At 40.6% G+C, this 17,244-nt stretch overlaps 1 long non-coding RNA gene across 1 annotated transcript; it reads right to left on the bottom strand.

Annotated features, from left to right (window-relative positions):
- Nucleotides 1–302: 302 nt before the first annotated feature.
- Nucleotides 303–10,637, bottom strand: LOC146894331 (uncharacterized). The gene is made up of 4 exons (XR_015738000.1): nt 10,532–10,637; nt 9,335–9,448; nt 9,144–9,237; nt 303–602 (listed from the first exon to the last, which is right to left on the bottom strand). It is a non-coding gene; the product is annotated as an uncharacterized LOC146894331 (long non-coding RNA).
- Nucleotides 10,638–17,244: the final 6,607 nt, after the last annotated feature.

Genomic DNA, 17,244 nt, shown 5'->3' on the forward strand with positions numbered 1-17,244 from the left:
TGGCAGGGAGGGGAGCAGAGAAAAATGTAGAGCTCAATAAAAATCAATTAAAAAGAGTACAGAGTACAAAGAAAACATATAAATGAATCACTGGGGTTTCTTTATATGAATAATGGTCTATCCAACAATAAATCATGAAAATATAAAATTAATTTATAGTAGGAAACAATGCAAAGAAATATACTTAAGTATTTAGCCACAGAGTTGAAAACCCTGCACGCAGAACTCTAAAAACATTGATGAGTAAGCTTTAAAAATAGAAATCAACAAAGGAACAAATATTAATTAGTGAACTGCAAGAGTTAATACTTGATATTTCTCCTTTTTTGTTTATTTTGGTTTTTTGCTTTAGATCTGGTCTCACTATGTAGCCCAAGCTGGCCTGAAACTCACAATCACTCCACCGCTGCCCCATAGGTGCTGGAATTACAGGTGTATGCCGCCACATCCAGTTTGTAAGAGTCAATACTGATAAAATGTCCATGCCACCCAAAGCAGACTGTAGATTCAGTGCAATTCCTCTGAAATCATCCTTGATGTTCTTCACAGATGTAGTTCTAAGAAGTGGGCATGGTGGAGACTCATGCTTTTCTTCCCAGCACCTGGGGGGCAGAGACAGGGATTATGAGTTCGCAGCAGCCTGAGTGACAAAGTGAGGCCTGTCAAAAAAAATAATAGTAAAAAGAGAATCTTAAAATTTGCTTGGAACCAAAAGACCTCAAGTATCCAAAGCAACCCTGAGAGAGAGAAAAAAAAAAGACTATTCATTACAAAGCTACTATACTCAAAACAGCATATATACAGGTAAATGGAAAACAACATAAATCCAAGAAATTTACCCATGAATTTATGATTAATTGATTTTCAGCAAAGTTTGCAAGATGGTCTCCTTAATGAATGATTCTGAGGACACTGGATATCCACATGCAGAAAAAAATGAAGTTGGGCTCTCATCTTAGACCATGTGTAAAACTTAACTCACACCCAAGAAATGTATGAAAGTATATTCAGCATCACTAGCCATCAGCAAAATGCATGTTAAAACCACAGTGAGATATTAACAGAACAGCTTCTATCAGAACAACAAAAGATAGCAAGTGTTGGTGGGGATATGGAGAAAATGGGACCCTGGCACATTGATGATGGAAATCTCAGCTGGAAGGGTCACTACAATAAACAGTATGGGGCTTGACCAACCATATTTGAAGGGATGCATGAATAAACTCACTCACACACATACACACACCACACACATTTACATACACACACATACATCATACACACATACCACACACATTTGCAATAAAACCTCTCTCTCTGTGTCTCTCTCTCTGTCTCTCTCTCTGTCTCTGTCTCTCTCTCTCTCTCTCTCTCTCTCACACACACACACACATTGATACATTGTTTAGCCTTTTAAAAGAGAAAACCCTGTATTTGCAGCAATATGAGTGAACCAAGGACTTTATATTAAGTAAAATGATCCAGACACAAGAATCTAAAAACATGATCCCATGAATATATAAAATTATAGAAGGGGAGGATAGAGTGTCAACTACAAGTAGCTGAAAGGGGGTTGTATTTGGGAGGAATAAGGTCAAAATAGCTATGGCACAATATATGACTATTATTAACAAATATTGCCTTTTTAATTGCTGAAAGTAAAATTTTAGTGTCATTACCACAAGGAAATGTTTTCAAGGTAATGCTTCTGATAATTTCATCAACTTAGCCATTTTATAATATGTGTGTACTTCAAAACATGCTGTATACAATATATAGAATTTTATTTGTTGATTTAAAATTAATTAGCTCCCTTTTCTCCTTTAACAGCAGAAAACCCAAGTTAGAAAAAGGAATAGAAAAAATAATTTAATACACAAATAAATAGAATAAAGTTCTTGAAGGGCAACATGCCATGAACTGAGAGTATTACAACATAGGCCTCGCTCCACAGTGATAGTCTGTCACAAGGGACATCTGGACCAGCCGGTGCAAGACATCAGGTCTTCCCCAAACCCAGAAGCAGGTTCCCATCTCCACCTATGTGCCCAGCCTCTCTTCATCATCTGCTCTTCCTCTTCGCTCTCCAGCATCCTTCAACCAGCCTGCCATCCATTGCTCCCTCACTCTTCCTTTTCTCTTTCTGGGTATCATTATTTTCTCTCTCTGCCTCCTTTCTTTCCCGTTATCTCTACCTCTTCTCCTCTCCCTGAATGGAATCTCTCACTCTTCCTTTTCTCTTTCTGCTTACAATTATTTCTTCCCTTCTCCTCTCCAAGAATAGACTTTCAACATGTAAGCCTCTCAGACTATAGGCTGTAATGACATAATGACAGTAATAGGTAGCATTCAGTGATCTCATTCTCACGAGTGCAAGCTCCTTGTGTCTTTTTTTTTAAGTAATTTCTTTTTTATGTGCTTTTGGTCTGTGTGAGGGTGTCATATCCCCTGGAACCCGAGCTATAGACAGTTGTGAGTTACCATGTAGGTGCTGGGAATTGAACCGGGGTCCTTTGGAAGAGTAGCCAGTGCTCTTAACCCCTGAGCCAACTCTCCAGCTTGTTCTTTGTGTCTTAATCCTCACACCAACTGTTGTGGCTTGAATACAGACTCTCCCAATTTTGTCTGTCACCACTGTGAAAAATTAAGGAGTAAGGCACTTGAGAGATAGTTAATAATAAGTCCTTTTCCATTGTGGGTGGGGTGAAAGTACTTATGGAGGCATTCTCTTACCCTGTTGCCTCCTGCCATGCCAGGTGAAGACACAGCACCCCTCCCTCAGGAAGCTGAGCACAGCCTTCAGCAAATGATCTGGAGCTTCCTGTTCTCCAGAACTCTGGGAAATATTTTCTATTCCTTAAAACCTTAAGTATTAAGTACTGATTAAGTATCAGTACAAAGTGGGTTAAGATACCACTTCAGGCATGCATTATCCTTAGGCTTGTCCTACAAGACAAAGAGAAGTTTAGAGAGTAATTTGATCAAGGTTGCATACCTAATAAAGAGCAAATAATGAACCCAAATGCTATGGAGCCAGCACCAGAATCCATGCCATTAATTACTATGTTGTGTGTCTACCTTAGTGTGAAGCTATACTCTCATAATTCCTCAAAATTTAATGAATAACATATGCATCATAGGAAAAGTATATTGACATTAATAGGTAGGTTTGCTAATAGCTATCTGTGTTTAATATCCAGGAAGAATGATCTATATATACATGTATTCACATTGAAAGCCCTAAGTCATTATGTGAAATATTCATGGACCAAATATTGTGTGTAATATTATGATGTTATGTAAACTCCATTATAAAGAGATGTCTGTATTCATATACACATGCAGAAATACCTATCAATAAACATAAGTAATAAGAATAAGAATAATAGCTAGGAATACACTCACACTCACATTACTTTTAAGATAGAAAGAGGATCTGAAATAGGAAGAAAAGTGTATGTGTGTGTTTGTGTGTGTGCTTGTGTGTGTGGTGTGTGTGTGTGTGCTTGCCTGTGTAGTGTGTGTGTGGTGTGTGTATGTTTGTGCATGTGTGTGTGTGCTTGTGTGTGTGGTGTGTGTGTGTGCTTGCTTGTGTAGTGTGTGTGTGGTGTGTGTATGTTTGTGCATGTGTGTGTGTGCTTGTGTGGTGTGGTGTGTGAGTGTGGTGTGTGCGTGTGTTTGTGTGTGTGCTTGTGTGTTGTGTGTGTGGTGTATGTGTTTGTGTATGGTGTGTGTATTTGTGTGAGTGGTGTGTGTGTGTTTGTGTGTGTGTGTGCACTTATGTGGTGTGTGTGGTGTGTGTTTGTGTGTGTGCTTGTGTGCTGTGTGTGTGGTGTATGTGTTTGTGTATGGTGTGTGTATTTGTGTGCATGCTGTGTGTGTTTTTGTGTGTGTGTATGCACTTATGTGGTGTGTGTGTGGTGTGTGTTTGTGTGTGTCTTAAGTGGCGCATGCACATGAGTGTGCTTGTTCATTTACCCATGCATTCACTTAAGGAGGTTAGAGCAGGGTCCTAGCTACTTTTTTTCTCTCTTTCTACCTGTATTAGAGTTTCTATTGCTGTGAAGAGACACCATGACCACAGCAATTCTTACAAGGAAAACACTTAACTGGGGTGACTCACTTACAACAGCAGCAGTAATGCTTCTCCCCATAATCTGTGGAGATCACACTAATTAGGGAGCTCCATCAAAGATGGTTTTATCTATTTTTACTTTATGTGTGTCAGCCTTTGCCTGTCGGTGTATGTACATGTATCACATGCATGCAGTGCCCTCTAAGGCAGGAAGAGAGAGTTAGATACCCTAGACCTGAAGTTATAGGATTCTGTGAGTTATCATGGACCTTCTGAGAAGAACCAAATCCAGGTCCTCTGAAGGAGCAGAATTTGCCCTTTATCTCTGAACCACCCTGTCAGTTCCTTCATGAAAGCATTAAATCCGTATGCAAATCTAGGAATTGGTCTTACAACCCTAGTAGAATATTATCCAAGTTCAAGGTAATCCACTATAACATTTTTTATAAAAGCAAAAGACAAAAAGCAACCAGAAACAGCACCACCAGGAGGGAGAGCAGTGAATTACCACATATTTATTATGTGGAATGGTATCTTTGATGAAGAGCAAAATATTACAATCATTTCAAGTCATGGCATGTTTTGTTTCCAGTTGTAATTTTAAACTAAGAACTCTCAAATTAACCCAAAGAATTTTATTATTGATCATGACTAGGTACACATAAAAAGAAGAGAGAGGAAACAAAATGCGAAAAGGATTTCTTAAAATTTCTGAATCACTTTTGGGGTTGAGGTTTTAGAAACCCAAATTTTGTTGTGAAATATGACAGCCCATCACCACCTCAGATATGTTTTAAAATACTGACACGAGTCATTTTTGTGCTACCACTGTCTTAATGTCTATGAGAAAAAAACCCTGGAAGAACTTCAAACATGGCCTGGAACTGATGTTTCTCCCAGTGTGGTCTTTCAGTTGTCTGCTGCCATAACATCAAAAAGCTGCAATTCTCCCTTTGTCACATGCATTGACAGCAGCACCTGGATCCCTGCTCATTGACAATAGTAGAAGATACACCAAATGTAAGGCTCGTTGTAAGTTTAGGTGCTAAACTATGAAAAAGATGTCTCATTGTTGAAATACACTAAACAACAGAGCAAACAGAACAAACTGTGTGAATCAAGCTGTCATTTGCATAAGTGTGGTGATAAAGAACACTTGTATATGATTGTGAGTGCATAAAGTGTCTCAGGAAAATATATGCATACACACACATACTTATCTGAGGCATGGAAAAGGGGGATTGGGCAGAATAGAAAGAAGAACTTTATTGCATGGTTTTCTTACACAGTTTAAAGCAGTTGGAATGTAATATCAATTCAAAAAATAGCATTAAATTTTCAGGAATCCACTTTTGCTGTTTTGAAAATAAATTTGAAAGCAAAGTGTGCTTTTATTCTCATCCCACGGTAAAGCAACACTTTTCATAGCCAGATAAAGCATGTTTGTATAGAAGTAACGAGATTCGTTGCCTTGTGTATTCATCCTAAAAGCAAAGAGAACCCCAAGGGATGCATTACCCCAAGTAAAATAAAAGTAGAAAATGGTCAGTAAATCGCTCCAGGGCTGCCATTTATATCATTACTAGGGAGTTAAAATACATCCTAAAAAGCTTTGCACCACAGGGGAACCGAAATGCCATTCCTGATTCATCCTTTTGAGCCATGTGCGCAGGGGAAGCAGACAGTCATTCAATAAGCCACTAAATGGCTATTATTGTGGAAGAATAAAGACAAAGGTATTGACTCCGAGGACCTCAGAATCTGGTACAGTGAAAGGATAAAACTTCTACACTAGGGTTCAAGGTGAGGAAACAGAGCAATGGGAGTGTGGTCTAACTTTTCTTAGGAGTGTATGAAGAAACTTATTACCGACACTGAACATCTGTTCCCCTAAAATTCTATGTTAAGTCATAACACCAAACACAATGGCCACTTGAGATTGCCTGAAGTGAAGGACTGACTATAACCTGGAACTGTAAGCCAAAGAAGACTTTTCACCTTGAAGTTGCTTTTTGAAGCTGAGACGTCTGCTGTTGTCATACTACTTTAGAGGTTTAGTCCAATATCATCATGGTAGGACTTGGCAGCATGCAGGCAAATGCTGTGGGAGCTCCTTCAGCCAATAGCCTTTAAGATACAGCCTACTTGGGCATGGTCTCTTATACTATAAATCCAGCTGTAAAGCATGCACTTGCTCTCTCGTTTCCGACTCTGACTTCCAGCTACTAGATTCGGTTCCTGTTCCCCGGTCGTTCGTGCAGAGAGGACTGTGACATAGGACTGTGATCTGTGAGTCTACCCCTAAATGAATAACCCTTTATTACACGTAATTCTGCACTACTGTGGGATTATTTTGTAACTTCCATCATCAGGCAGACATGGTGCTGGGGGAGGAGTTGAGAGTTCTATATCTTAATCCACAGGCAACAGGAAGTGAACTGTCTACCACACTGCAGATCGCTTGAGCAAAGGAGACCTCAAAGTCCACCCCTACAGTGACACACTTCCTCCTACTAGGCCACTCTACTCCAACAAAGTCACACTTCCTAATTGCCCCACTCTCTTTGGGGGAAGTCATTTTTTTAAAAAACCACTACAGAGAGATAGGAGAAAAACTGATTAATGTAAATCTTTAGATGGTTTACAATCATTTTAAGGTATTAGTGATACAATGGTGAATACAGTTGCCCTCCAATGCCATCTGTCAATATTTATTAGAGAGACAGCAGTAACTGCAGCTGCTATCTAATGCTGTCTGTGAGTGTGCATTGGTGGCACAGTGGTGAATGGATCTGCCTTCCGAGGCCCCCTGTTAATGTGCCTTGGCGGTACAGTGGGGGATACAGCCATCTTCCCAGGCCTCCTCTCATCTTTGCCTATATCTCCCTGAGAAATATCAGTTACACAAAAGCACTTGAAGAAAAAAAAGCTACATTTTCTTACCTATAATTAAAGAGCAGTTTCAATCAAGGGCCTCAAGTAGAGTTATAAAAGATATCATCTCAATTCACCATCCTTAAACTATCTCTAAGCCAGTCGCCTCAGCAAGAGAAATATATACCCTGTTTTCTAAGGACCTCCACAAAGAGATTTTCACATGCTTTCTTGATGATTAATTTCAGTACTTAATACCACCTCTTCTGTGAATTAAGTTAATTGTCCTTCAGACTTCCATAGGTATTTCTAAAAGCAAAGGGAGGAAAAAATTTCTTTGTAAAATTAATTAACTCTCACTCAGAGCTTCAACAGGCACATCTAAGGAAACAATTCAAAGAAAGAAGAACAATTTAACCTGTAGCCTAAATCTACTTTTCTCCTTCTCTCAAGGTGTCCTACTGCTCCACAAGGCCAGTGGTGAGATATGCAAGGAAATCTGCCCACAGGAAGTCCTACAAAAGGAGGAAGTGGAGCAAAGGTGGGAAGGACAGGGATTGCCTCGCTCTTCATCATCCTGAGCGACAGATCGGCAGGAGCGGCAGATTTACAGTGCTGAAGGGAATTGCCTGACTTTGTGGAAATCAATGAAAGCAAAATTCAATTTAAACTTTTTTTATGAAAATAGCATAAATTGTGAGATGTGACTTCCCCTGTAAATCATCAAGACTGGAAGGGATTGCTAGAGGGAGACTCAGAGAAGCCACCATTCGCAGACATGAATTACACCCTTGCCAGGTGACTATTGGCCTTTCAGGTTCATCGTGGAAAGAAAATCTAAGCCAACTCCATGTGCCACAGGTGCACCAAACTGTCGTGTAGCATACCGTTAATGTCAGCAGTCCCCAGAGATGGTGATGGCTGTGCCCATCATTTAAACAACTATGTGTATCAATTATCAAAACTGCTGGATTTGGGAAGGCAGTCATGTTGTACAGGGTCTTTTTCCAAGATGAGCAGCACCACTTGAGAAGCAGCAATGGTATAAAGAAAGCATTGTGGCATAGTACAGGATCAGTCCAGGCTGCTGGCTGTCCAGAACACAATCCTGAAGAAGCAAAATCAAATAAAACCAAGTAGATACAAAACCAAAAGGGACATCATGTATTAAAAAGTTAATATACAAGCCAGGAGTGATGTCTTTAATCTAAGCACCCTGCAGGGGAAGAGGCAGGTGAGCTCTGAGTTCAAGATCTATAGTAGTCTTGTCTACAGAGCAAGTTTCTGCACAAACCCTGTGTGTGTTGGGAGAGTGTAATGTGAAGTCCATTAAGAGACTCCTGGGGATCCAGAAGGTAGGAAGGCAGAGCAACTCACCTTCAACAGCAAGCTTTTAAAGGGGTCCTGATCTAGAGCGCCTCCCTCTGGATATTCACAAAAGATGGTAAGTAATACCACTTAACAGAGAAAAAATGATAAGAGAAATAGAGTGAGAATTCAAGGCAAGGATGTGATCAAGGATTGCTTGCATGATTCAGAAACAAGAATTTTGAAGAGCCCCAAAGAGCAGCTTGGATAGAAGCTTATGGGGAAATCATAAGCAGCTGAAACACAAGGAAAACAACCATTCCAGGACCCAGGGAGGGATGAGGGAGGCAACAAATGTGAGCTACCAAGAGTGCATAGACAAGACACGAGATGATTGTGTTACCCTCTGTGTACTGACAGCACGGACTCCTGAGTGAGAACAAAAGCAACAGAAAGAATTAACAGAAGTGATGACTGACAATTTCTCGAAATTAAAGGGGAAATGATCCAGATTATTACAACTCATAGTGCATACAAAGATCCAAACAAAACAGAAAGAAGGAAAAGAATCCAAACTCCAGACATAAAAGGGGAAATTGTAGGAACTTTAAAGTCCAGGAGAAATGGCTAAATGCTTCTAGGTAGAAAGAACAATTCATCTATAAAGAATGGAGTGCATATTTTAATCAGAGTTCTGGGACAGTGAGAAAATAATTTCATTGTTTCCACAAAAGGGTGTCGAACACCAGGAGTTGAGTCCAGTAAGCTGGCAGGATTAAGACAAAAATGCAATGCAGGGGTTGGAGAGATGACTCCGCTGTTAAAACCTCTTGCTGCTTTTTCAAAAGACCTGGGTTCAATTTCCAGCATTCACATGGTAACTTACAATGTCTGTAACTTCAGTTCCAGGGGATCTGACATCCTTTTCTGGCTTCTTTGGGCAATGCACAGACATACCTGCACACAAAATACCAATACAGCTAAAAAAAAAAAAAAAAAACCATTTTTTAAAATCAAACTCAGCAAAGAGCTTCCACTCTATGATTGTGTGACCTGAGTTTGATCCCCAGAACTCACGTAAGAAATCCAGGAGTGACAGTCCACACCTGTGATCTCCATGCTGGAGAAGCTGAGACAGGCAAGTCCTCAGGCTTAATGGCCACCCAGAAAGTTCTAAGTCACTGAGAGACCCTGTAAAAAAAAATAGGTGGCCCCTGATGAGCAACATCTAAAGTTGTCCTTTGGCATCCACAAAGACTCAGGAGCATTCACAAATACCGATGTACACCTACCTGAGCATACACACACACACACACACACACATTCATATGTGCACACACATACATGATTGAAACTCAGGCAATCTGAGTTAGAGCCAGTAAGTTTCCAGGGGGAAGATAATGTACATAAAATCAGATTCTGTGAAAGAGAAAACTAAGCACACATGGAGACTTAAATTACTCTTAGGTAATCATCAGATAAATAAAAATTTTAAATGGATAACTGTCTATCTAATGAACATAAGAAAGGATGATTCATTCAATGAGAAGGACAAAAACAAATGAAAGTATGATCATAATCTGAATTAGAGAGCATCAGTAACTCCAAATGACAAAAATTTAAAGAAATCTAAATGGTTAAACTAAACAATATGATAGAAAAAGGCACTGGGGCTATGGATGCAGTTCATTGGTAGAGCATTTTCCAAACATATACAAAGCACTGGGTATTACCTCTAGCATCACAAGAAGAAAGGAACAGAAGAGGAATGGAGGGAAGGAGGGTAAAATAGAAAACGGTGTGGTCATGGCAAACAGTGATGCTCACCAACTATCAAAATTGCTGAAATTTGGAAGGCACCTGTGTTATATACAGTCTTCTTCTAACATAAAGAGCACAATTTAAGAACTGACAATCATATTAGAATGTATTGTACATAATACTTAATAAGAAAGAAAGAGAAATTGGGTATCAGTCTCCATCCCTGCGTTCTAGTGTCTTTGTGCAGTACAGGAAGGTGCTCTACAGGCTACCAAAGGAGAATGGTAAACACCAACCCAGTCACAAACCCGTTGTACTACATTATGTCCTTCCTACCAAATACGCTGGTGCAATGGTGGCACAAAGCTTGGGGAATGGCCAACCAATATTCGATTTGACCTTAAGGCCCACTCCATGAGATGGAGCCCAAACTTGATACTGCCTAGTATCGGCGAATCAATCCCACACCAGTTATGTTTTAAGGGGTTATTTATTTTGGGGGGTAAAACTTACATACACCATAAACCGTCAGGAAGGGAGCCTATTCGCAGGAGCCGGGAGCAGGAGCCAGGAGCAAGCACCGGAACCAAGAGCCGGAACCAAGAGGGCCTGATCCGGATATGCTTCTCTTTTTAAAAGAGACATATACCACGCCCCAGTGGGCTGGTATTTCAGCAGCTATTGGCTGACGGAGCGGAAGTCGCTCCCCGCTGCACTGTAGGCTCGTATTTCAGCGACTATTGGTTGAGGCAGCGGAAGTTACTCCCACAATAGCCTAGGTAACCAATACCTGTGTAACCAAGAACCTGAGACTAGATAGCCCAGGAACCTAGAGAAAAAATAAATGCTATTGGCAAAAAAAAAAGCAATAAAATGACTCCTGATGACATTCTGCTGTACTCACAGATCAGTGCCTTGCTCAGCCACCATCAAAGAATCTTTCTTCTGCAGCAGATGGGGACAAATACAGAGACTCACAGCTGGACATTATACAGAAAACGAAGGACCTTGAAATACTCGGCCGTAAGAGTGATGTCTCTCCATCAAATCCCTCATCACAGAGCTCTGGGAATACTGTAGAAGAAGAAGCAAAAAGAGTGTAGGAGCCAGAAGGGAAGGAGGATACCAAGGAAACAAGGCCCTCTAAAAGAACATGATCTATGTACAAATGAACTCACAGAGGCTGAAGCAGCATGCCCAGGGCCTGCACAGATCTGCACCAGATGAGGTCCTAGAGCTGAAAGGAAAAACGGACATGTACCCCATTCCTAACCCAGAAGCTATCTCCAGTTGATACCCACTTACCAATGAAAATGAAAGATTCCTCCAAGGGAATCTCACTGGGGGAAAAAACCACTCTTAAGGGAAGACTGCATGCCCAGCAGTAGATGGTCAACAGGAAATGAACTCAGCAGCATCTTTGGAGGTTCCTTGTCTCATAATGCTGTGTCAAGGATTTAGGGATTTTCCTTTTTTAAAAATTTTATTCAATTTTTCTTCTCTCTTTTTATCCTGTAGGTCCTCTGCATATAGATTATGGCTTCCAGTTTAGTGTTTTTATGGGATTCCTGAGTGTGAATGCAAATGGGTCTCTGCTTCTGTTTGTTTGGTTTTGTCCAGTTCCAATGTGTTAGGTTTTGTTTTATCATATCATATTATATTACATTACACTAATATTATATTATATTATATTATATTATATTGTTATCCCTTAGAAGCCTGTTTGTTTTCTAATGAGAAACAGAAAGGGAGTGAATTCAGATGAGAAGGAGGTAAAGAGGAACTAGGGGAAGTAGAGGAAAGGGAACATAATCAGGATATATTATGTGAGGAAAAAATCTTATTTTCAACAAAAGAAAAAATATAATAAAATAAAAATAGGCTGGAGGGAAGTCTCAGTCATTAAGCATTGCTCTTGCCCAGGACCTAGGTTTGGTTTATAGCACCCATGCGGGGTGTTCACAACTGCCTGTAATTCCAGCTCCAAGGGAATCTCATACCTCTGGCCCCTGAGGCTACTTGCATTCATGTGCATGTGTGCACTCGCACACACACTTAAAACTAAGACAAATATTAAAGTAAGAGGCAAGAACAAATTACAGAATCTTTTTAACATAAGAGAGTTAAAAATGAAGGAAAGGAAGAAGAAACAATAGGCACATATGAATCAAAGAAAGCCAGAAAAGCTGGATGTGATGGTGGGGTGCCTGGAATGTAGGAATTCAGGAGGCAAAAGCTGAAGAATCACTGTGGGTCTAAGGCCAGACGGTCTATACAGAGAATTCCAAGGCAGTCAGGGATGCATTTGCAGACTTGGTCTCAGAAACAAACAAAACCTAGAGGAGTAATTTTAATGTCAAATCAAAATTCAATTTAAAGTCATAATGTCATGTAAAAACACAAATGTTATATATAGATTAAAAGTGAGTTAAGAAGGTATGATGATGATAACCTGTCTTCTTTAAGCTTTTTATTGCTGTAAAGAGACACCATGACCATGGCAACTTTTATAAAGGAAACATTTAGTTGGGGTGGCTCACTTACAGTTTCAGAGGCTCGGTTCATTATCATCATGACAGGGAGCATGGTGGTGTGCAGGCAGATGTGGTGCTGGAGGAACAGCTGAGAGTCCTATGTCTTGCAGGCAACAGGAAGTCGACTGAAAGTCACACTGAGGGAAGCTTGAGCAGAAGAGACCTCAAAGCCCGTCCCCACAGTGACACACTTCCTCCAAGAAGGCCACACCTCCTAATAGTACCACTCCCTTTGAGGGCTATTTTCTTTCAAACCACCACAGTGATCCATCTCAAATAATAGCCCTTCCCGTTTACTAAGTGTTTGCTGCACTTCAAGTGCCCTTCCGTTTATTGACTCGGTCACTCTTCAAGTCCTTCATGGGGTAAATACAGGTATCCTCCTGTCTACCAAGGAAAGAATAGGGCTTAATCAAGCAGGGCAGGCTCAAGCTGCCTGACCCTGAGTTCACAGTCTGGATCTCTTATTTCCGTCACTATTCTACATTAAAATAACAACTGATACCCTTTTTAAGGTCAATCAAGAATATGTTATGAATTTGTTGGGAAATTTTAGCACAGCTGATAGAAATTGTAAGAGCGGAAAGACAATCATTAAAGAGACAGAACAGAAGAGTGTGGCACAGTGGATGGCTACCTGGTATTGTAGACATCTATATTCATGCACTTACGTGTTTTCTATGGCTGCCTTGTCATGATAGCAGCATAGCTGAGTAGCTATGACAGAGACTTATAGTCCGCAATGCCTAAAATATTTCCTCCCTGGTTAGACACCTTGTCAGCACTTGCTGAAGATTTAAAGATTAACAGCTCCACAACTGGCATATGGGGTATTTCACATGTAGAAAAAGAGTCAGTATGTCTCCCAAAACTGCATCAACCCCATTACTATAAAGCCACCATCCTCACCTAGTATCACAGGTATGCAAAATAAATCTCTAGCCATAGCACTAGAGCAGTGGTTCTCAACCTTTCTACCGCTGTAAACCTCTGATCTTTTAATACAGTTGGTGACCCTCCAACCTAAAATTATTGTTACTACTTCATAATTACAATTTTGCTACTTATGAACTGTAATGTAGATATCTGATATGCTGTCCCTGTGAAAGGGTCGTTTGACACCCCACACACACACACAAAGGGGTTGCAACCCTCAGAGTGAGAACTTCTGTATTAGAGACTAAAAAAAAATGTAAGAATCATGCAAACACAATGAATATTAAGCCTGAAGAAAAACATTTAGCAATCCTCCATGTTTATACAAGAAACCCCAATTAAGTGCAGAGGACATAGAAAAAATATTTAAAAAAATACCAGGAGTAGGAGAAAAAGAAAGTTTCGGTGATGGGGAGAGATGGGGAGGAAAATGGGGGAATGTAAACAAATACACTGTGTGTGGGAAGGAATAAATCAATTTTTAAAAAGAAAAGCCATGTAAGTGTGGCAGCTACATAACACATATCTTTAATGCTGGGTCTAAATCAGTAACATATCTCAGCCCAACTGTGAACGTTTGTCAACAAATTTTCATAAGCATTACTGAAATAGCTATTGCAGTTCTCATGCAAGAGAGAGAGTGATGTGAAGCAGGTTAGAGCTAGGGCGTTGGGTGGGAGCGGCCCTATAGCAGTGGATATTTTTAGAGGGGTCACCTAACTGCTCAGTCACTTGCTTTCCTTCTCTGTAAAAATAAGGCTGAAGACGCTACACACCTAGTTCTCAGGAGTAATAAGTGAGATCGGATGAAAGAGCTAAACGTAGGGTCTCCAGAAGAGACTTTTGAAAGGTGGTCTGTTGGGGCTACTACAGCTGAGAAGCCAATATGACTGCAGGGACACGGTCTCAGAACCATATTCTCCTACTGTCTGGTCCCTAATGGAGCAACTGAAGCAACATTTAGGGAGCCCGGAGTCTTTCCACACATGTTCTTCTTTCATTAAGAAGGTCTGTGTATAGGGACAAAAATTGAGTCGGGGAGAAGACAGGGCGCCTGTGGTACAGGGAAACAGAGCTCAAAATGTAAGGAAATCCATGTTTGGGAGCTATCTTTTCTTCAGTGCTGTGACTAAGTCCAATAATACCTGTGACCAATGACAGTGTAGAAATGTTTTCATGATTGACACTTTAGAACAGCAGTTCTCAACCTGTGGACCATGACCTGTTGGAACCCACAAGACTATACGATCCGCACAGATGTCAGACCAATGGGCAGATCCACCGGGAGTGTATACATACGCGTCCACATGGAATAACCCGTTTAACAGAGCTCCAGGAACACTTGGCTGAGAGTTGTTGTCATAGCTATGAAAACCTTGTGAGGCCATGATTCTCCCTTCAAAATAGAATTCATTCCCAAAATACCTCAGCAGTGTAACTTCTACTGTGGGAGCAACAGAATGACCTTTCTTTTCTTCCACACCATGAGGCCTTAGAGCGATAAGCTCTAAGCGATGATAAGCGATTCATTCTTTGTTCTAGGGGCCAAATTTACATAGAATCAATCCCACAAAATTACTTGCTAACAGATCACATAGAAATTTCTATAGACCTTCATGATCTTAGAGAAGCTAAGCAACAAGGTGAACCCTAAGAAAAACATACATAGGTCCACCTGGAAAGGGGAGAAAGACAAGATCGCCTGACAAAATTGAAAGCATTGGGGTGCGGGGAGAAGGGAGGGTGGAAGGGAGAAAGGAGGGGGAAAAAGGAGCAGTGAGGAGAACTTGAGGGAATGGGATAGTTGAGCTGGAAGAAGAACAGAGATGAGAGCAAAGAAAAAGATTGAGGGAGTCATTAGGGGGCTAGCAAGAAACCTGGCACTAGAGAAATCCCCAGGAATCCACAAGAATGACCCCAGATAAGACCCTAAGCAACAGAGGAGAAATGACCTTGCCCTGTAGTTAGACTGATGAATATTTTAAATGTCACCATAGAATCTTCATCCAGCAACTGATGGAAACAGAGGCAGAGACCCACAGTGGAGCACTGGACTGAGCTCCCAAAGTCCAACTAAAGAGTGGGAAGAGTGAGAATATGAGCAAAGAGGTCAAGACCATGATGGGACAGAAACAGTTTACTTGAGCTAATGGGAGCTCACCAACTCCAGTAGAACAGGGAAAGAAACAGAATAGGTTCAAACTAGACCCTCTAAATGTGGGTAACAATTTTATAGGGGTCACTGGCAGTAGCATCAGGATTTATCCTTGCTGCTTGTACTGGCTTTTTGGGAACCTATTCTCTTTAGAGGGATACCTTACTCAACCTAGATATAGTAGGGAGGGCCTTGGACCTTCCCCCAAAGCAATGTGCCTTACCCTCTCTAAGGAGTGAATGGGGTTGGGTTGGGAGGGCTAGTGGAGGAAAGGGGAGGCGGGGAGGGAATGGAAACTGGGATTGGTATGTAAAATGAAAAAAGATTGTTTTCTTCTTAAAATAAACAAATAATTTTCAAAGGAAAGAAAGGAAGGAAGGAAGGAAGGAAGGAAGGAAGGAAGGAAGAAAGAAAGAAAGAAAGAAAGAAAGAAAGAAAGAAAGAAAGAAAGAAAGAAAGAAAGTTCTATAGAATATAGAAGATGGGCACTGAGCAGGAAGGTAGCATGCCCTGCCCTTACCAGACTGACAAGTCTGAGTGTGGGTCAAGTCCAGGTTCAGGGCTGTTTAGTAACTTTATCTAGTGGTTTAGAATGTGAAGTATTGTCCCTTGGATACTGGCTCTTTCCTGGCTGGTGTCACCCGTTCCTGTTCCAGAGTACTGCTTTGTCAGTTTCTACCTGCCCTTTTTGTGATTTTGATACGCATATTATCATTGTTATTGCCTATGGAATTTTCCAACAATGTCTGTAAAAACTAGAAACCTCATGGGGATCATCCCTTCTTCTTCTTCTTCTTCTTCTTCTTCTTCTTCTTCTTCTTCTTCTTCTTCTTCTTCTTCTTCTTCTTCTTCTTCTTCTTCTTCCTCCTCCTCCTCCTCCTCCTCCTCCTCCTCCTCTTTCTCATCCCCTTCCTCTTCTTCCTTTTCCTTTTCCTTCTTCTCTGCACCTCTTTCCTTCACTTTTTGCCCTCACCTGAGAAATTAAATAACATGCAAAAGTAACATACTTGAGTTAATTTTTTACCCTCAGATCCTCGCTTGCCATAGACATCCTATTCTGATCCCTGAGGGGATACTGAGGCTGGTACTCAAGGCCCCTGATAATGATCCCTTTGCTGGTCTCATATCAGATATCTTGAATACTGTTTATGTATTAATAACAGTAGAAAAATTACAGCGATGAAGTAACAACAAAATGATTTTATGGCTGGGGACACCACAACATGGGGAACTGTATTAAAGGGTCTCAGCATTAGGAAGATTGAGAACCACTGCTGTAGAATGTAAGGGGTTCTATGCTTCATCTACCAACCCACCTTTTCCTAAAGTACATGGGGGAAGATTTTCTTTGGTTTCTAAATTTTATTAAATTGAACATCACCATACCCAAAGTAAATAGCTATGTTCATTTTCAAAACCACAGAAGCAACACCAAGCAACTTGGAACTTAACACAGATTTCTTTCTGACATTTATTTACTGAAGTATTTATTGAATAATAAAAAAAATTGGCACACCATAGAATCTCAGTTCTGGAGACAATCAAGTATTAATGCAACCCATGGAACAAAAGGCTCCAGTCGTGGTGGCTGCTTTTCAAAC

The sequence above is a fragment of the Myodes glareolus genome, chromosome 6 (genome assembly GCF_982192425.1).
Source record: "Myodes glareolus chromosome 6, mMyoGla1.1, whole genome shotgun sequence".
NCBI classification, from domain to species: domain Eukaryota; kingdom Metazoa; phylum Chordata; class Mammalia; order Rodentia; family Cricetidae; genus Myodes; species Myodes glareolus.